General features: G+C 42.5%; 2 long non-coding RNA genes across 2 annotated transcripts in view; one reads left to right on the top strand and one right to left on the bottom strand.

Moving 5' to 3' along the window:
- LOC105465007 (uncharacterized) overlaps positions 1–17,289 on the bottom strand; it is a 400,763-nt gene that overhangs the window by 341,749 nt on the left and 41,725 nt on the right. The window lies entirely within an intron of this gene.
- Positions 1,387–4,558, top strand: LOC139358035 (uncharacterized). The gene is made up of 4 exons (XR_011612248.1): positions 1,387–1,438; positions 2,821–2,890; positions 3,053–3,174; positions 4,487–4,558. It is a non-coding gene; the product is annotated as an uncharacterized lncRNA (long non-coding RNA).

Below are 17,289 nucleotides of genomic sequence, written 5' to 3'. Positions count from 1 at the left end.
ATTGCCTAAAAGAACAAAAACTACTAATAGATATACTTTTCCCTCCATTACATAAGAGGTGAGCCCTCTAGCACTATTGGGAGACAGCAGAACAGGGAGTTAAGGTCTGGGCTACAGAGCCTGTTTCCTCACCTTCATTTTATAAATGCTTCATAACTAACAATGCTGAGATGACAACCTTTATCCTATTAGGCTGATTCTTTGGCAGAAATCAATAGTCTGTCAGAGGAAATCCTTTTGGGCAGAGATTATTTAGTCATCTTCATTATCATCAAGAGATAACATTTATTGAATTCTTATTATGTGCAAGTCATTGTAAATGAATTACCACTTCTCATTCCCCTTCTAGCCTTGGAAAACATTTATTAAATATCAGGAGGCACAAGGCACTGATTAATCATGTTAAACCAAGCCAGTGCCTGTCCTCAGATGGCATTATTTCAAGCAGCCTGGAAGAGGATCCACAAAGTGGAACAACAAAACCTGTCCTGCACATCATTGAAAAACAAAGTTTCTACATAAATGGTGACATGATTTCTAATGTCCTAAGAAGTGGGTTCAAATCCTTCCTCAGCTACTATTTGACTACAAGCAAGTTACCTAGTATCTCTGAGCCTGAGTTTCCCCAAAGGAAAAATGGAGTAAGAATCCCTCACCAGAGTTGTGATGACCAAATGACACCATGGCTAAGAGCACCTAACAGTAAGCTCTCAGCACGGGCCCACTCCCTTCTCTCCGATGTGGACATCTGAAACTTCCCCTTTGATTTATCAACATTGTTGACCAACTTTTATAGAACTTTCTACGACTCTTTTCTAACTCACTACACAGAACAAAATGTACATCTTTTAGCCTTTTCTTGATATTCCAGGGTCATCAGTGAGATGCAAGACTGCTTCTACACTGAGTGGCTTCAGACTATAGATTCTGCTATATTCTTCCTCTTTTTGGGAACTTTTCGGAATGTCAGCTTCAAGCAGCACTCCCTCCCTCCACCCTCATTCCTCCCCTGCCTGGGCTTTGCCACATCAGCAACCTCAATTTTCACAAAACTCTAATTCAAAATAGATTCTGGTCAGAAGATGGCCCTGCTATTGTTTCCTGCAGAGTCGTCTCACAGACAAGCCTTGTGGCAGCTCTTTTCCTTTGCCCTCAGAGGTCTTTGGAGCTGACTTCCATATCTGAGGATGTTTTCCAGATGTCGAAAGATCTCCCCACCTCCCAAAAAATTCAGGAGATAGGTTGCTACTAAATACATACGTAACTTACAAGTATTTTTCCTTTAGCCAGCATTAGTTACTTAGTTTTTAAGCCTTAGGTGGGAGAGTAAAAAGCAGGAAGAGATAGAGATAGCTTTCTGATAATTCCTTTTTTCCTTATGTTCCCAGATGCTTGATCTGAGTGTATGTAGCTAAAACTGAACATAGTTCTAAAATCGGTAAGTTTCACCTTACAATGGCAGACAAGGCCTGGCTGAAATCCAAACCAAAGGGAGGTCTTTTTAATAATCTTCAAAGTGTTTACTCTTCCTCTTTGCCTGTCCAAATAAACCCAAGCTTGCAGGTCCACTAAAATCTTGTCTTTTTATGACATGAAGTCTTCCCTGACCAACCCACTCTGACATGTCCTTCTCTGCTCTCAGCTCAATTATTCATCCAGCCCCTTGAGACCATTGGCAAGGTTCCCTCTCACTGGGATTTAACTCTTCACGTGTGACCTTTCCTCTTTACCCCCATCCTCCTTCTGACCACATATAGAGCTTTTATAAAATTTATAAATTTTACTGGAAATCATTTTGGGCAATGAATTTGTAGAAATGTCTGCCCCACCCCTATTCCCAACATCTAGTGGTTAAAACTTCGGGCTTTCTGGGTCAGCCTTTGGACTTTCAGGGCATACGTGGATGGCTACACCCTGGGAAAAGTAGCACCCACCTCTACCACAAACACACACACACACGTGACCTTAAGCCAAAGGGGAAGTTGTTGGCAGCTTAAAAACTCTTGCCTCCAACTGGCCTATTATCTCAAGGGTAGAATTACTCAGCTGGTTTGGGTGCACAACTAACTGGCTCAAAAAAACTTTAGGCTTCCAGAGTGTGAAGAGCTAATAAATCCTTAGGGAATAAGGCTTTCTAAACTGAGTTTATTTTATGAGGCAATTCGAGAACACTTCTGGCATTTTGTACCAGAACAGCAAACTGCAACTGTAAATATTAACAAGATAGTAGATAGGGTCGAAGGGTTGGGAGGTGTAGAGTAAGGAAACTGGACATCAGACATGGTTCCCAAACAGGATATCCAGTTAAGTGAGATTCCTTATCACTGACCCCTGCTCACTAATCCAAGCTACTTTTAGGAAAATATACTTTCAAGGAAGATAGAACAATGTGTACTCCGTTGGAAGGGGACAGTGCTTCATTGTATTAAAATCACATAAGCATGAATATTATTAACTCTGTGTTTGTCAAATTAAGGGTCTGTTCCCAACACAGTTTCTCCCACACTACCTCCGTCACTTGTAGAAGGTTTTGTATACGTGTGTGGTGTGTGTGTATGTCTGTGTGTATGTGTGTTTGGTTGTGGTTTTGTGTTTGTTAAGTGCCAAGTATATCTCTCTGTGGGTTGCCACAAAGCAATTTGACAAAAGTAACAGTTAAAGAGATAATTATGTGCCTTATGGTTTACATGGATTATCTCATAATCATGTTGCCATTACTCGCAAATTACAGATAGGAAAACTAAGGCCAAGGAAACAAATCACCTGCTGAAGGTTATACAACTTGCAATTTACATATTGTATTATATTTTTTTGACACAGGGTCTCACTCCGACGCCCAGGCTGGAGCACAGTGGTACGATCTCGATTCACGGCAACATCTGCCTCCCAGGTACAAGCGATTCTAATGCCTCAGCCTCCTGAGTAGCTGGGATTACAGGCAACTGACACCACACCCAGGCCAATGTTTGTATTTTTAGTAGAGATGGGGTTTTACCATGTTACAACTTGCAATTTAAACGTAGATATTCAAATGTCGGTCCCCTCACTCCAGGGACAGGCTTCCCAGCCCCTGTGTGATGCTGCTTCAAAGGCAGGGAGTCAACAGACGAAAGCTGAGGTTCTGAAGGAGTTTATGAGCCTTGGAGCTCTGCACTGAGGCCCTCACCCTAATGGGTAAGTGAAGTTCTCCACTAGGCAGAATGTGTACACTATGGTAGGCATTTCTTGGCAATGGGAACATTCTCTGGAACTTCCAGCATCAGGTATCAAGCAACCTATGCTCCTGCCTGAGCTCTGCCTCTGAAAGCTGCATAAGCCTAGGCAGCTCAGCCCATCTTTATATTCTACTTCAACAGGACATAGAGCTGTAACTCAGCAAGGAGCTGAGAAAAGGCTGAATCAGGGCCAAGGAGAAAGATAGGCTTTGGAGGTTCCACAGTGTGAGCCAAGGCATTAGCATCACAGAAAGCCACCTCCTGCTCTTTCTAGGTGGGCAGCTTGTCCTTGTTATGTGCCAGTGGGTTTAGGATTTGGGCTGATGTGATCCAAAGATCATACCCCGTCCCTAGGATACTGCAGTCAGCTCTTATGGGGTCAAAGTCTCATCCAAAGAACTCTATCACCATGGGAGATATGAGGCCCCTTTCTTCCATCCACTTATCCCCCCATCCCACTCTGATATCCTCTGCCCTTTTCAGCTGTGCCATCCCCAAACCCCACTGCTCTGTGGCTATGGCAGGTGTGTGGTGTGGTAGATATCCTCATATCACTGTTAAGACTCCTGCGTCTCTACTCAGAGAGACAGTGTACTTGAAGTATAACAGCCAACATCAGATGGATCCTGCACAGGACACAGGATATTAGAACAGAATGCATCTGCCTCAGTTTTGATAGAGAGACCAAAATGATAGATATCAGTTTATCAAAGGAAGTGGAAGGCAAATCTCCCAGGCAGATATGCACAGTGTAATAATTTACAAAGAGAATGAAGACAAACCTGCTCCATGAGGCACAAACCCCTCAATCAGATTAAGGATACAAAATTGAGTCATAGAAGGATCTTAAATTGATTGAGACTCCTAAAATGTCTCTCCCCCATTTCTCTCATTGACCTGACCCACCGTAGAAATCCCATCATTCCTTTGTCATAGCCACATGTTAAAATTAAAATATTCTGAGAAAGGCAAGACACTTTATGTTCATGTTTCAAAACTTGTTGTAAATTACTATACTTCTTAAAATTTTAATCCGTGGTCCTTTCTGATAAACTGATATTTCATGTATTCCTTTAATGTTATTTAAATGATATGGTTTCACTGTGTCCTCACCTAAATCTTAACTCGAACTGTAGTTCCCATAATCCCCAATTGTCGTGTTAGGGACCTGGTCGGAGGTAATTGAATCATGGAGGTGGTTTCCTCCATAATGTTCTCATGATAGTGAGTTCTCCCGAGATCTGATGGTTTTATAACGGGATTTTCCCCAGCTTTGCTGTACACTTCTCCTTGCTGCCATATGAAGAAGGATGTGCTTGCTTCCCCTTCCACCATGATTGTAAGTTTCTTGATGCCTCCCAGCAAGGCAGAACTGTGAGTCAATTAAATCTCTTTCCTTTATAAAGTACCCAGTCTTGGGTATGTCTTTATTAGCAGTGTGAGAATGGACTAATACATACACATTATCACCACAATTTAAGTATCGTGACTAAAGCCAAATTATAGTATTGAATATGCTTTTTTAAAAAAAAAAAAATGTATCTCTCCAGAAATTCTGATCCTTCCATATCTGAGGGTTCTCGCCTCCACTGCCACATCCTCCTGGTGGAATATCAGCTTAGAAATGGCAGATAGCATAGTTTTGGGGGAAAAAAAAAAAGTAAGACTGACTCACACTGGATGGTCAGAGGGAGCAGGGAAAAGGGAACAGGCTTGCTGATGATGGTACCAAAATAATAGGGTGTCATCTTATGTCAAGGAGGCACAGTAGGCTTGTAGGGATCTTACAGTTTAGGTTTTCTAACTATTGATACAGAACCATAATGTTTTCCAAAAGGATAGAGAACGGTATGTTTGAGTTAAGCACTGCAAAACTCTGTCTCATAAATAGCACCCCATTTCTTATATATAATAATTCATTGTTCATCTACAAAGATGTTTTAGAAAACCAGCTAGAAATCAGAGCATGCAGGAGGAAACTTTGAAACCAGACAGTTTTGTACCTTTTAACAAGCCGCATGACCCTGGGCACATCCCTTACCTTCTCCGAGACTATTTTTCTCAGTGGTAAAATGGGATAAAAATACATATCCCAAACATCTGCTGTGAAAGCTTGAACCATCACTAGAAACTATGTTGAGCACAATGCATTGCACACAGTAGGTGTTTGATATCATTTTCAGCAACTTGTATGACAAGCTTTCCCTACAAACTCTGTATAACAAGAGAAGCAAAAAGATGAGGGCTTCAGGGCCCCAAAAGATAAACTACAATGTCAGCAAGATTTTTCCCAAGGGGTATTGATACCATCTGCCTGGAATGTCAGACACACTGATAGCATCAGCTGGCAAGCGGTGGCCCCTGAACAGATGCTGCTTCACTTTTCCTGTCTTGGGCTCTTAAGAGATAATCATTCTAGGAAGAACTTGGGATAATCCTACCCCCAGCTCATTGCAGGTCAACTGAAGGAAGGGATATGGAGGAATTCCAAAGGTGCTGGGTAGCTGAAGGGGAAAGAGGCATAGAAAGAGGAAATGGGAAAGCCCCAAAACACTATCTTTGTCAGATTCCCAGTCCTGCCCCAGCCTCTCCCTCCTCCCATGGCCTTTCCCCACTGAATACCAGACACACAGACACACACAGAATTAATTTGAGTCACACAAAGCCAGTCTTGTCACACTCCAGGCTAGGAAATGACAGGCTGCATTATCTGTGCCCAGCTGTTCTTTTGTTGGCACTAACAGGAAGGCTTCCTACTATCTCTGCCATCTCTCCTTATCTACAGCCCAAGGTGGCAGCCTCAGTAGCCCCAGCAGGTGCCTCCAGCCTGTCTCAGGATGGGCCCCTCCCCTGTTCAGACAATTTTGTTCCCAGAAGGAAGTCTCACAGCCGAGCTGCACAGGGCTCCAGGAGGAAGGTCTCCTCCTTACTGGAGGCAGTTAGTCCTGGGAGGATCCAGAGAAAATGGATGGCAGCTCATACCTGGTGTCCCTGGGCTGATAAGAGGAGCCTGATCCTCAACTTTAAAGGAGGCTCCAGCCTGCTGGGGGCATCCTGACCCATCTTATAGGAGAAGTGTGGTCCTGAGGCTGTTTCTCAGCCTCTCAGTAAAACAGCCTCTCTCCTCACTCCCTCTTTCCCAGCCACTACAGAGAGCCCCTCCCAACTCCCTTCAGTGAGAAGAGTCTGCAAAGATCCCACCCCTGCTCTATGCCTGTCCTTTCCAGCACCATAACAGACATTACCTTATTTAAAGACAAGGTAGGCATTTTTGTATCATTGTTATAAAACCTTTCAACACAGACATAATTATACATATTTTACATTTGGGAAAAACGAAGATTAAGGATGTTAAGTAACATACCCTAAATCAAAAGTTTAGTAAGCAGTAAGTGAAGATTTTAACCAAGTTTTCCTGCCTACAGAAACAACACTCTTTATTACAACAAACATAACAAACTGCCCTCTGGATGTAGACAAGAATGTGGGGTGGCTATGGCTCCCAAATCTAGGGTAAACAGGTGATATCCATTCCTCTCACGCACACCCACACCCCAATACGGGCTCTTTGAATTAACAGCCCTAAGCTTCTGTGCCACAGGTCAGGTCTCACAGGGTCTGGGGAAGTCGACCTGTTGGCCCCAGGACACAAATAAATAAATGACCAAAATGCATGTCCCCTTGCCATAGTATAAAGCCACTGCTGGAAAATATCACCCAACGTGGGACTACCTCTCACAGCCTACCTTTCACCCAGGGCAGCCATGTAGCTGCTCTTGCTGATGGAATGTGAGCAGAAGCAATGTCCTCATCAACGATGGGCTGAGGTTTTTAAGAAGGAAATTCACCATCTTCACTGATTCTTTGCCTGTCTGTAGCCAAAAGCAAAGAACTCTAAAACACGCTAGTGGTTCTCAACGTTGACTACACATCAGACCCCCCTGAGTCTTTTAAAATCCCATTACAAGGGTCACACCAAAAACCAATTAAACTAGAATCTCTGGAGTGGGATCCCGGCATCGGTTTTTAAAGCTCCACAGGTGATTCACATGATCACTGCCCCGGGGGGATGGTGAAGTTGCAAAGTGGAAGACACCTGGGTCTCTAAACAGTGCAAGGAAAAAACTCACTCACAACAATACATTTGACTGTGATAGGGAGAAATAAACTTCTAATATTTTAAGCTGCTGATACTTTGGAAATTTATTCCTTACAGCAACCAGTATTATTCTAACTAATGTAGTCCATTAGGAATCCAGACCTAATGAAATATTTTCATTTTTACTCCAAAGCAGACTCAAGATGCTTTTTGCTGCCACTATTTCCCTTCCATGGGTGGGGATCAATCCTTGATGTCTGGGAACTAAAAGGCACCTTTCTGTGTCCATAGATCCTTAAGATCAAGACAAACTGTGCTGAAACAGCCAACAAGCAACCATATTTCACATATAGCACAAATACCACTTCAAACACCTTCTCATTTATTATATTGGTTTATCCTCTGTCTTAGTCCATTCAGGTTTCTATAACAATATCATAAACTCACAAACAACAGAAATTTAGTTCTTATAGTTCCAGAGGCTGGAAAGTCCAAGATTAAGGTGCCAGCAGATTTAGTGTCTGGTGAGGGTTCGCTTTCTAATTCATAGATGGCCATCTTCTCACTGTGTCCTCGCATGGTGAAAGGGGCAAGCAAGCTCCCTTGGGCTTCTTTAATAAAGGCACTAAAACCTGTTCTTGAGGGTCGGGTCTTCATGAATTAATCGTTGCCTTGAAGGCCCTACCTTGTAACACTATTGCTTTGGGGATTCGATTTCAACATATGAATTTTGGAGGGACACAAAAATTCAGACCACTGCATCCTCATAAGATGTCTAGGAGGAGAGCCTCCTCCTAAGTTATATGATAATATCATTTACAGATAGAGAAACGATAACCCACAAAGGAAAACTATTCCAAAACTTACATGGTCAATGAGTGGCAGAGCCAAAATCTAGAAATAATTTTGCAGAATGGTGTTCTAACTTTTCTAATTGTCCAAAGCAGAGTTCTTTCCACCATTCTCTGAAATTCTTACCCATTTATTGAAGTCCCCAAGACAAAAGACAGGAACTAAGTTGCCATGGGAGAAGATCCAAGTATAATAAAAGGAAAGTGAGCCAGGTGAAAAACATTGGCTAAGCTTGGGGTGTGCCTCAAAAGTCTTTATGGTGGCATTAGATCCTATATATAAAGGGTCAGGATTTACCACTTATGGGGTCTCCTTATGGGGCTCATGAAGAGCCCCCATATCCAGAAACAGGGCAGACCCACAAGTTCTAATGTAAGGGACACATTACATTAGACAAATTAATGTAATATAAGGGACACAGCCTAGTCAGCAAGACTTAAATCCCTTATTGAAGCATCCTCCTCCCTTTTGGAACAAGTATTGCTATTTGCCAGTCTTCTGCTAAAATCTCAGTGTACCCTCAGCATTGAGTTCCTGCCATCCCAGGATGATGAATATCAGAAGTTTCTCACCCCTTCCACCTCCCCATCCAGTAAGAGAGACCTGGGAAAGCATAAGAAGACTTGGTTTAAAAAAAAAAATCCTGCTAATTTCATCCCAAAATGTTGTCAAAGGCTGAGCTTGCAGCCCGCTTTGCCAGGCTCCTATATAGTGCTGAGATATGTGGCAAATAAAAGAGGCCCAAGTTTGCATAAGAGAAAACCTAGAAGTCACAGTCATGTCCCTGATGACATCACTGTGGCCCACACCCAGTTGGGCTTAGGCAGCAATGATACCCCAGTAGAGCTCACTTATTTTAGCAATGCAGTCTGTTCACACTACTTACTGACTGACCATGTCCTTCCCTCTAGACAGGTCACTGTGATCCAGAAAGTGCACTGGGAAGTACCTTCAAAGGTTTTATGTAAATCATCTCCAGTCTCCTAGGCTCTGAATTAAAGACAGCTTTCACAGGTCCACCACATTGCAAAATTATGATGGCACCATTCCCATCATAGTTCTACATTAATGTCACCCCCTGGAGTTGTGCAATGGACAACTGGCATAGCAAAACACTTTCAATCACAGCCCTGCCTCCTGCCTTCTCTTTGCAGGAAATTACACCTCATCCAGCTGAATGCAAGATAACCCTGATAAGAATTTGCTGACTAGAAGAATATCAGCTGGCAGCACTAAACGAAAATTAGGCAGCAGCTTAAAAGAAAAAAGAACTGTCCCCTCAACTTGCCCTAACATTTGGTAACACCTTGAAACATATATTTAAATTGAGTTACTTGTTCATAAATCTGTTTCTCTGAGGCTACTGATTTTATTCTAGGTTTTGTTTTATTTAGGGGGTTGGACTGGAGACCAACCTGATCATCTGGGAAGATCAGGCTTGGGCAGAGCTACACTGAGCTGGTAATATAAGGGCTCTAAAGGACAAGTGGTTACAGAAGGGAAAATTACCATGAGGGTACAATAGGTTGTGGGACATCATATTTTTGTACAATCTGTGCCAGAAGAAAAAGCAGGTAGACACGGTGAGAAGGTGGTGCCACTGGGACACATATGTGGGCAGACTCAGTGCAAATGCAGCCCTTCAGAAATGCCCATCATGGTTGGTGCCTTAAACTGACTTATAAGGAGGAAAAAGGTAGTTTTCCACCCTGCTATAAGCACAGGCCATTCTAATCTTCCTCATCTGGTATCACAGGACAGGGACCAAGGACACAGAACAGTTAGAGACTGAGCTGGACCCACTCTCATCCCCATTGAAGAGGAAACATAGCTGACCCTAAACCTCTAAGAAGGCTGAACTGGAGTGCATCAGTAGTTTCACTCCAGCATAGACAGGTCAGAAGAGCCACAAAGGAGAAGAAAGAAAGAAAAGGAGATAGAGGACGAAGGCAAGAAGAAGGAAGAGACAGAGAGGGATCTCCCACCATCCCAGACCTAAGCAACCGACCAGGTAGAGTTTTCTTCTCCTGTTCCTTTGGATGCCCCCACCCCTACACATTTTTCATATTACCCTTTCCAGAATCTGGAATGAAAATTCCACCCACAAAACAGCTCATTCACCCACCCCTTCCCACCAACCACCACAATGGGACTCTCTCTGCTCATAGATCACCTGCCCATATTAACAAATATCAATCTATTTTCCATAGACAGGGAAATAAGCAAGATCTAGATCATGGAGACAAAGAAAGAAGGATGGAATTGCGGAGAGAAAGAAGAGCGAAGTGACAATAGTTCACTTTTGAGGTTTATAAAACAATTTTAAGACTGACATCTGACCTATGATCTCTGAAGGCTCTGGAATCCCTTTTTCAGGTTTATTTTCCCATGTGCTGAAGAAGTAAGAGGGAAAAGGTCCAAACATCAGTTTTAGGGTTTAGTTCTGTTTGACACTTTTGCTCCAAGGAAAATTTCACTTTAATATTAATTGAGTGTTAAGATTTATCAGTAGTGCTAAAAAGTCCCTATTGCTTAGCTTATTCTAGAATAACTATAAATGTTGTAGAAATTATGGATAGGTGAGTGGGTGGATGGATGAGTTGGTGCATAGGTGGATAAGGGATGGATGGATGGATGAATGAATAGGAAGATGGATGGGTGGATGGAGAGATGAACAGGTAAATGGATATGGATGAATAAATGGATGGATAGATGGGTGGATAAATGGGTAGATCTCTATATCACAAAGAGAAATTTATTCTTTGCTTTCAGACAGTAGAATTTTTAAACAGTGGTCATTAGGAGTTGGCATATGGCATTGGAAATGGTACCATAACTAATTTAGCTTTCTATGTGACTGAAGTATATTTAGTCAAACCCACCAAACTCATACAAAGACTGCTTTCTCATCAAGTGACATTTTTCAGCCATTCTTGGATTCGCTTTCCACTCCATCCCTCAGATATCTAATTTTCTCCTACAGAAAATATTACACCCACTAGAAGAGAATTCCAGCATCCCTACCACCAGCTCTGACCTCTGTCCTGACCTCCTATTCTGACCTCCTGTCTTCTCTCCTGCTGTCTCCTTTGTGTTCATCTGGATGCCCCAGTATCACTTCAATCCCAACATGCCTATACAAATGCTGACATCTCCCTTCCTCATGTCAATCCTGGTCCCTTATCTAACTCCTCTATTTCTAAAGACATAATATCTCCATTCTCCAAAGTTTTAATAATAAACCTAAAATCAGTTTTTATTTTCTTCCCTCCATACATGATCAGTCACTATGTCATTTTATCTCACTTTTACAAAAACATTTTGAAAATCCTCCAACCTCTGATTTTTCCTCTTCACAATCAGTGCTATGCACGTACTTATTCATTCACTTATGTATTAATGCTACTCAAAGTATTCATGCCAATTCATGTATTGGTGCTGAGGGATTCAGCACCAAGCATATGCACTAGGGATTCAGAGATGAATAAAACACAATTGATGACCCGAAGTATCCAAAAATCTCAGTTAATACTTTATAAAATAATACATTGACTATGTCTGTATCCTTCTCAAAATTTTTGGCAGGTCCTTTATTGTCTGGGGTCTATAACCATTGCCAAAAAATGGTTGTATTCTTGGTCTTGGAGGCTGGGTTTTGGTGCAAACTGAATTTAATGCTTATAGAATAACTACTTTGAGTTGCAACCAGCTATATCAGAACTTGTGCCCATACCCTATATATTCTCTTCTCAGAGTTATGATGCTGAGACTTGGGATGCTAACTTGGGGCTCAAAGAAATAGCAGAATTGGCTAAAATTAAAATATTGGTGATAAATCAGGTAATCATCTGGAGCTAGGGATGCTGATGCTGAAAGAGCATAAAAAAGAATACTAATAATAATAGTAAAAACACTCTCTTAGAATGTAAGAAATCAAGAAGCATAACCCCAAGTTAGCAGTGCTGGCACTTCTAAACCACACTGGGAACGGACCCTAAAAATATCAGAATGGCTCCTGGGAGGACCTCCATGATCTATCCGGCTTTGCATTCCCTCTGATGGGGATCCCAAAGGAAAATTCTCAATAAAAACAATACTAATGAATTTTAAAAAGAAGGAAAAGAAAAGAAAGAAGTTGAGGGAAAAGCTGACATTATAAGAAGGCTCAATCAACTACAGAGGTAAATTGGGTCTTTTCGGATTAAGAAGAATTTCTGTCTCTAAAAAAAGCACACTCTCCCTGTCATTCTGATGCTCAAATCCCAGAAATCTTCACTCTGAGGGCTGTAGGGGGAAGGGAAAACAAAAGGAGACATAAAAGAGAATGTGAACCTGATAGGCTAAAGCTCCCTTCCCCCCACACTTTGGATTTTCAGCTGGGTTAGGGACTTTGGGGCGGGAGATTCTCTGAAGGCTGTGATTTACCCACAGAAAGAAGAAAGTGAGCTGGGTAGAAACTAGCTCCAACACATAGAAAATCTACAGATGGGCAGCACGCACTGAGTGCATGCCCTTCCTGAACAGAGCACAGAGGCCAGGCCCAGATAGGAATCAATGTAGGTGATTTCAGTCATGAAAACCTAGAATATCAAAAGCAGAAAAAAATCTTTACATTCTATCTCAGGAACCAGAAGCTGATAGATGCAGATGAACAAGGACTGGAACCTGATGGACTGCCTGAAGCTCCAGGAACAGTCATTTCACTTTTTCTCACCACTTATTGTCTTCTCAAAGAGATTAACAGATTAATTTACTTCACTGGCTTTAATATTCAAACGTAGCCAAAAGGGTTGGGTTTGTTGGCCCTGTATCTCTTTCAGAGACAATCAGATGCTGCTAAACTTTTAACCCCTAGTCTTGGGAGAGAATGAAGACTCTCACTAAGGGTATGGCTTCTGAGTATCTGAGGAGGAGAAAGGGCAGCAATAGAAGTGAATAGGCACCCAAGGCTATTGGCTTTAGAGGAAGATTTGAATCTCAACTCTGCCACCTGCTTAGCTACTTGATCCCAAAAATCTCTCTAACTCTATGTGAACCTCAGGTTTCTCTTTTGTAAGCTGGGACTCACCTACCTTGCAGAATTTGAAAAGGATCAACTAAGACAGTGTACCTGGGACAAGTATTGCCTCTCTTTCCATTTCTTTCCCTACTAGATTTGATGTTTTTCCTTAAGCCAGTTCTAGGTCAACATTCTAATTCCCCTACTCTACTTAATTGTGGCCACCTTTTTGCCTGTCAATGTTGACCAGCTCTGCCCAGTGACAGTGAAGGAGATAGATTTGGATGTGCTTTTCCTTCCCAGCTACAATTCTTGGGGAATTTTAAGGGGAGGGGGAATTCTCTGTATCATCTGAGTTAATAATGGAACTAGTGATAGAGGATTCTGCAGCCAACAGACCACCACTTTGGTTATCAGTCCTCACTGCTGGAAGGTCCTTCTTCCCTCAACCTGACACTCTATTCTTGGACATACCTCAACCACTGGCCAGGAAACCTGAGTTCTGTCTATGTTCTGCCATTAACTTGCTAGATTATCATGTGCAGCTAATTTATCCTCTTAGAACTTCATTTTCCAATGCATAGACATGCTTTGGATAATAAACATGCTTGACCCACCACAGAAAGTAGTCATAAAGATCACAACAGATTTAAAAGATAAAAATGTTTTACAAGTGTAAGACCTTATTAATGTTATTTGTATCTGGGTAGCTTCAAGGAAGAAATGGAAACTATTTGAGAGGAGGGTGCCAACTTCAAGAAGAGCCTGCCCTTATGAACTGAAAGAATGGAAAGAAAGGAGGGAAGGAAGAAGGAAGAAAAGAAGGAAGCAGGAAGGTAGGGAGGGAGGAAGGAAGGGAGAGAGGGAGAGAGGGAGAGAGGGAGGAAGGAAGGGAGAGAGGGAGAGAGGGAGGGAGGGAGGAAGGGAGGAAGGAAGGAAGGAAGGAAGGAAGGAAGGAAGGAAGGAAGGAAGGAAGGAAGGAAGGAAGGAAGGAAGGAAGGACAGACTAGGCAAATTCTACCCCATGTCTGACAAGCTGCTCTGTTTCTATATGTGCTTGGAAGAGTTAGGAGGATCAGAGAAAATTTGTGTATTTACAAGCTAAGCAAAGAGAAAAATGCCACCATAAAGACTGGGGGGGAGGGAGGGATAATATAATAAAGCAATACAGAGTGTCCTATAACCACAGAAACAATAACAACGCTAAAACAGAAATAGCTTATTGAGTTAAAACAAGAGTAAATCTGTCAGAACAGCCCATAGAAACTCTCATCTTATGATAGTAAAAAGCCTCTACCAGGCCTATTGTCTTATACTTTCATTAAACTACAGTTTTATAAGCTAAATTATTGCCAGTTCTTGCTCAATTCCCAGAATGAAATCTAGTTAAACTCTTAATTTGGGAGATATATCATTTGCAATTGACAAGGACTTAATAGACATTTCCCAAAGCCTGACTTGACTTAGGAAAACAGGGAACCGAGGCATAGAAGCACTAAGCCCAACATTTTGGGTTTGGGATGTTATCTATATGTGACTGATTGTGACTGCATGGAGGGGACAGTCCAGGCCACTCTCTTAGACTCCCCAGGCACTTTCTGACAAAGGCAGAGTGGAACAGGGAAGCTGATGTTTCTCTCCTTCAGCTAAGAGGGAGTTCACATCTCAGGGGAAGGTAAAGTTCAAACCAGACAGCTCTACTCCCTCGTTAGCAAACTAGTCCTTGCAAGTCTCCACACCCACCCAGCACTATATGTACCAAGCAGCCTGTAGCTGAGGAATGTGAGCATGCCCTTGCGGGTTCAGCACTGGCTCTGAACCACTTACCTTACCCAATCCCTGGATTAATTTGCCCTCAATTCTCTTTGCTTCTAAAGGGATTGATTGCCTGCTTTGTCCGTTTCCAACTTCTACTAACTATGTCATGGTTCTCCACTACCATATCCTGAGGTTGTTCTTCCAGAAAGCCTGCCTACAGCTGCCAGCCTCCCAAGCCAATGCAACCCCACGGCCTCCGTTGGGCTCTGTTTTTTGAAAGACAAGTCCTCTCCCTCCTAGGATCGCCCAGACAAATAAGCAGGGACTAGACATTAACTGCTGCACACAGAACTATTAATGGACAGGGATCCGAGCATTGGAAGGTACACATGCTGCCCTGGGCTCTTAGTGCAATGGAGAATTAGGTATTGGGTAAGTTAACGTAAAGGAGTGCACTTTGGATAAAGCTATCTAAGTACCCGTTTGGCTATGACTGTCTGGATTTTCTCTGGTATCTGGTGGACAAGCATTTCTGTGGCAGTGTCTCAGAAAAGCATTCTTGTTTTCAGTGCCACCTACATATCCAGTTTTATAAGTGAAATTATTTCCACTAGTTGAAAACTGCCAAACATTATCTAAGGACTTGATAGAGCCATGTTATTTTTTTATACTGCTTAGCACCCCCACACAATAGCCACCAACCTACCTTCCACTTATTCAAACCCCAGCCCCACTCCCACATCCCCCAGCCCCATACCTCACCCACATACACAAACCAAATAAATATTCTTCCCAGGCTCCATCTCCCTGACTGCAGGCCTGATTCAAGCTTTTCCCTCTAAGTGAAATGATCTGTTGCACAAAGCAAACTTCTCCCAGCCTTCACAACCTTGATCAAATCTCACCCCTTCCATGCAGCCTTCCTTGGTTCCACCATGTTTGAAGTAATCTCTCATCCCTAGGATGCCAAGGCACCATGCTTCTAGTCCCATTAAAGCATTTACCCTTGTCCACCTAGTATAAATGGGAGAATTGCTGAGAAAGAAACTGGTATGAACATTGTTTTCCCTATATCCATCTATATTCATTGTTGGAATAAGGGAGCCAACAATGTTTTCTTTCCAAGATCCAAGTTGATTTTTTACAAACACATATGTGTGCGCGCGTGCGCGCACACACACACACACACACACACAGAGAGAGAGAGATTCAGGAAGGAAGGGATTTATGTTTCAGGCCCATTAAAAAAGACTCAGGTCAGGTGGTTGCAGGAGAAGCATGGACATGAGTGCTGTAAGGAGAAAAGGAGAAGCCAACAGAGGTGAGGAGAGTTGAAGTTTCTTTTGAGACAGAGGTTAAGGAAAGATGCTAGTGCCCTCACTCAGAGGCAATGCCCTGGATGGGTGGGGATAGGAGACTGGGGGGGCTGTTGGATGGCAGTCTGCAGTCACTGGGAGAGGCATAAGAGGGGCATCTCTGTGACTTCCCACAGAGCATCAGGACTGGGAGACAGAGGAACAGGATCACTCTCTACATGGCCACTGTCTAGACAAAATGGCAAATGTGAAAATGAAAATGAAAACACCATGGACCAAGTACCTGGTTCCCCCCCAGTTTGGGGAACCAGGTAAGCCCTGGACTCTTCTATGATCTCATAGATTTAGGTAGGAAACCCTAATAATGACTAAGATTTAATTTCTTATCAAACAAGTAGATGGAGACTCATAACAGATACACTTTGATCTATTAAAGTAAAGAATGACGACATGGATTGTACTAAAAATTCAACCCTGCTACACTGGTGTTCAATCCCTTATGGGTGTGCCTTCCCCCACTGGATTGGAAACCCTTGGAATCAATACTCTTCTCCTCCCTCTTCTCATGCTTCCCTATCCCACCTCAAGTTTTCCTAGACTACATTATCGAAAACAGTCCCCCTCACCCCAGGTCGCAAAATAAAAACTAAAGGAAATGGTGCCATTTCACCGGTGGCAAGCCACAACCAAAAAAGGCAAGTAGGGAAGTCATCTTTCCATAAATCCCCAATTCTGCTGGAAAAGCAGACAAAGGCAGCTGGGGAGCTAGGCTGCTGCTTTGTTTTTGCAACTCTTTCCATTGCAGTGCCCTTTATATATGCAACCCGGGTGAAATGCATCATAAAAGGTGACATTTTATCACAGCAGTTTGTAAATTTTACAGAAGCAGGCGCCCTGTAAATCACCCAGCTTATTCCCTCGCTGACTTTATTACAGCAAATCCAGTCATGGATAAACTGTATGCCAGTTTACTTGAAATTTATCTTTTTTATTCAAGCTGAACTGAGTCCTTTTAATATTCTTCTCTCTTCTAATGATAAGGCATAATGA

This window comes from Macaca nemestrina, chromosome 13 (genome assembly GCF_043159975.1).
Source record: "Macaca nemestrina isolate mMacNem1 chromosome 13, mMacNem.hap1, whole genome shotgun sequence".
NCBI lineage: Eukaryota > Metazoa > Chordata > Mammalia > Primates > Cercopithecidae > Macaca > Macaca nemestrina.
This window is presented reverse-complemented; position numbering and strand designations above follow the sequence as displayed.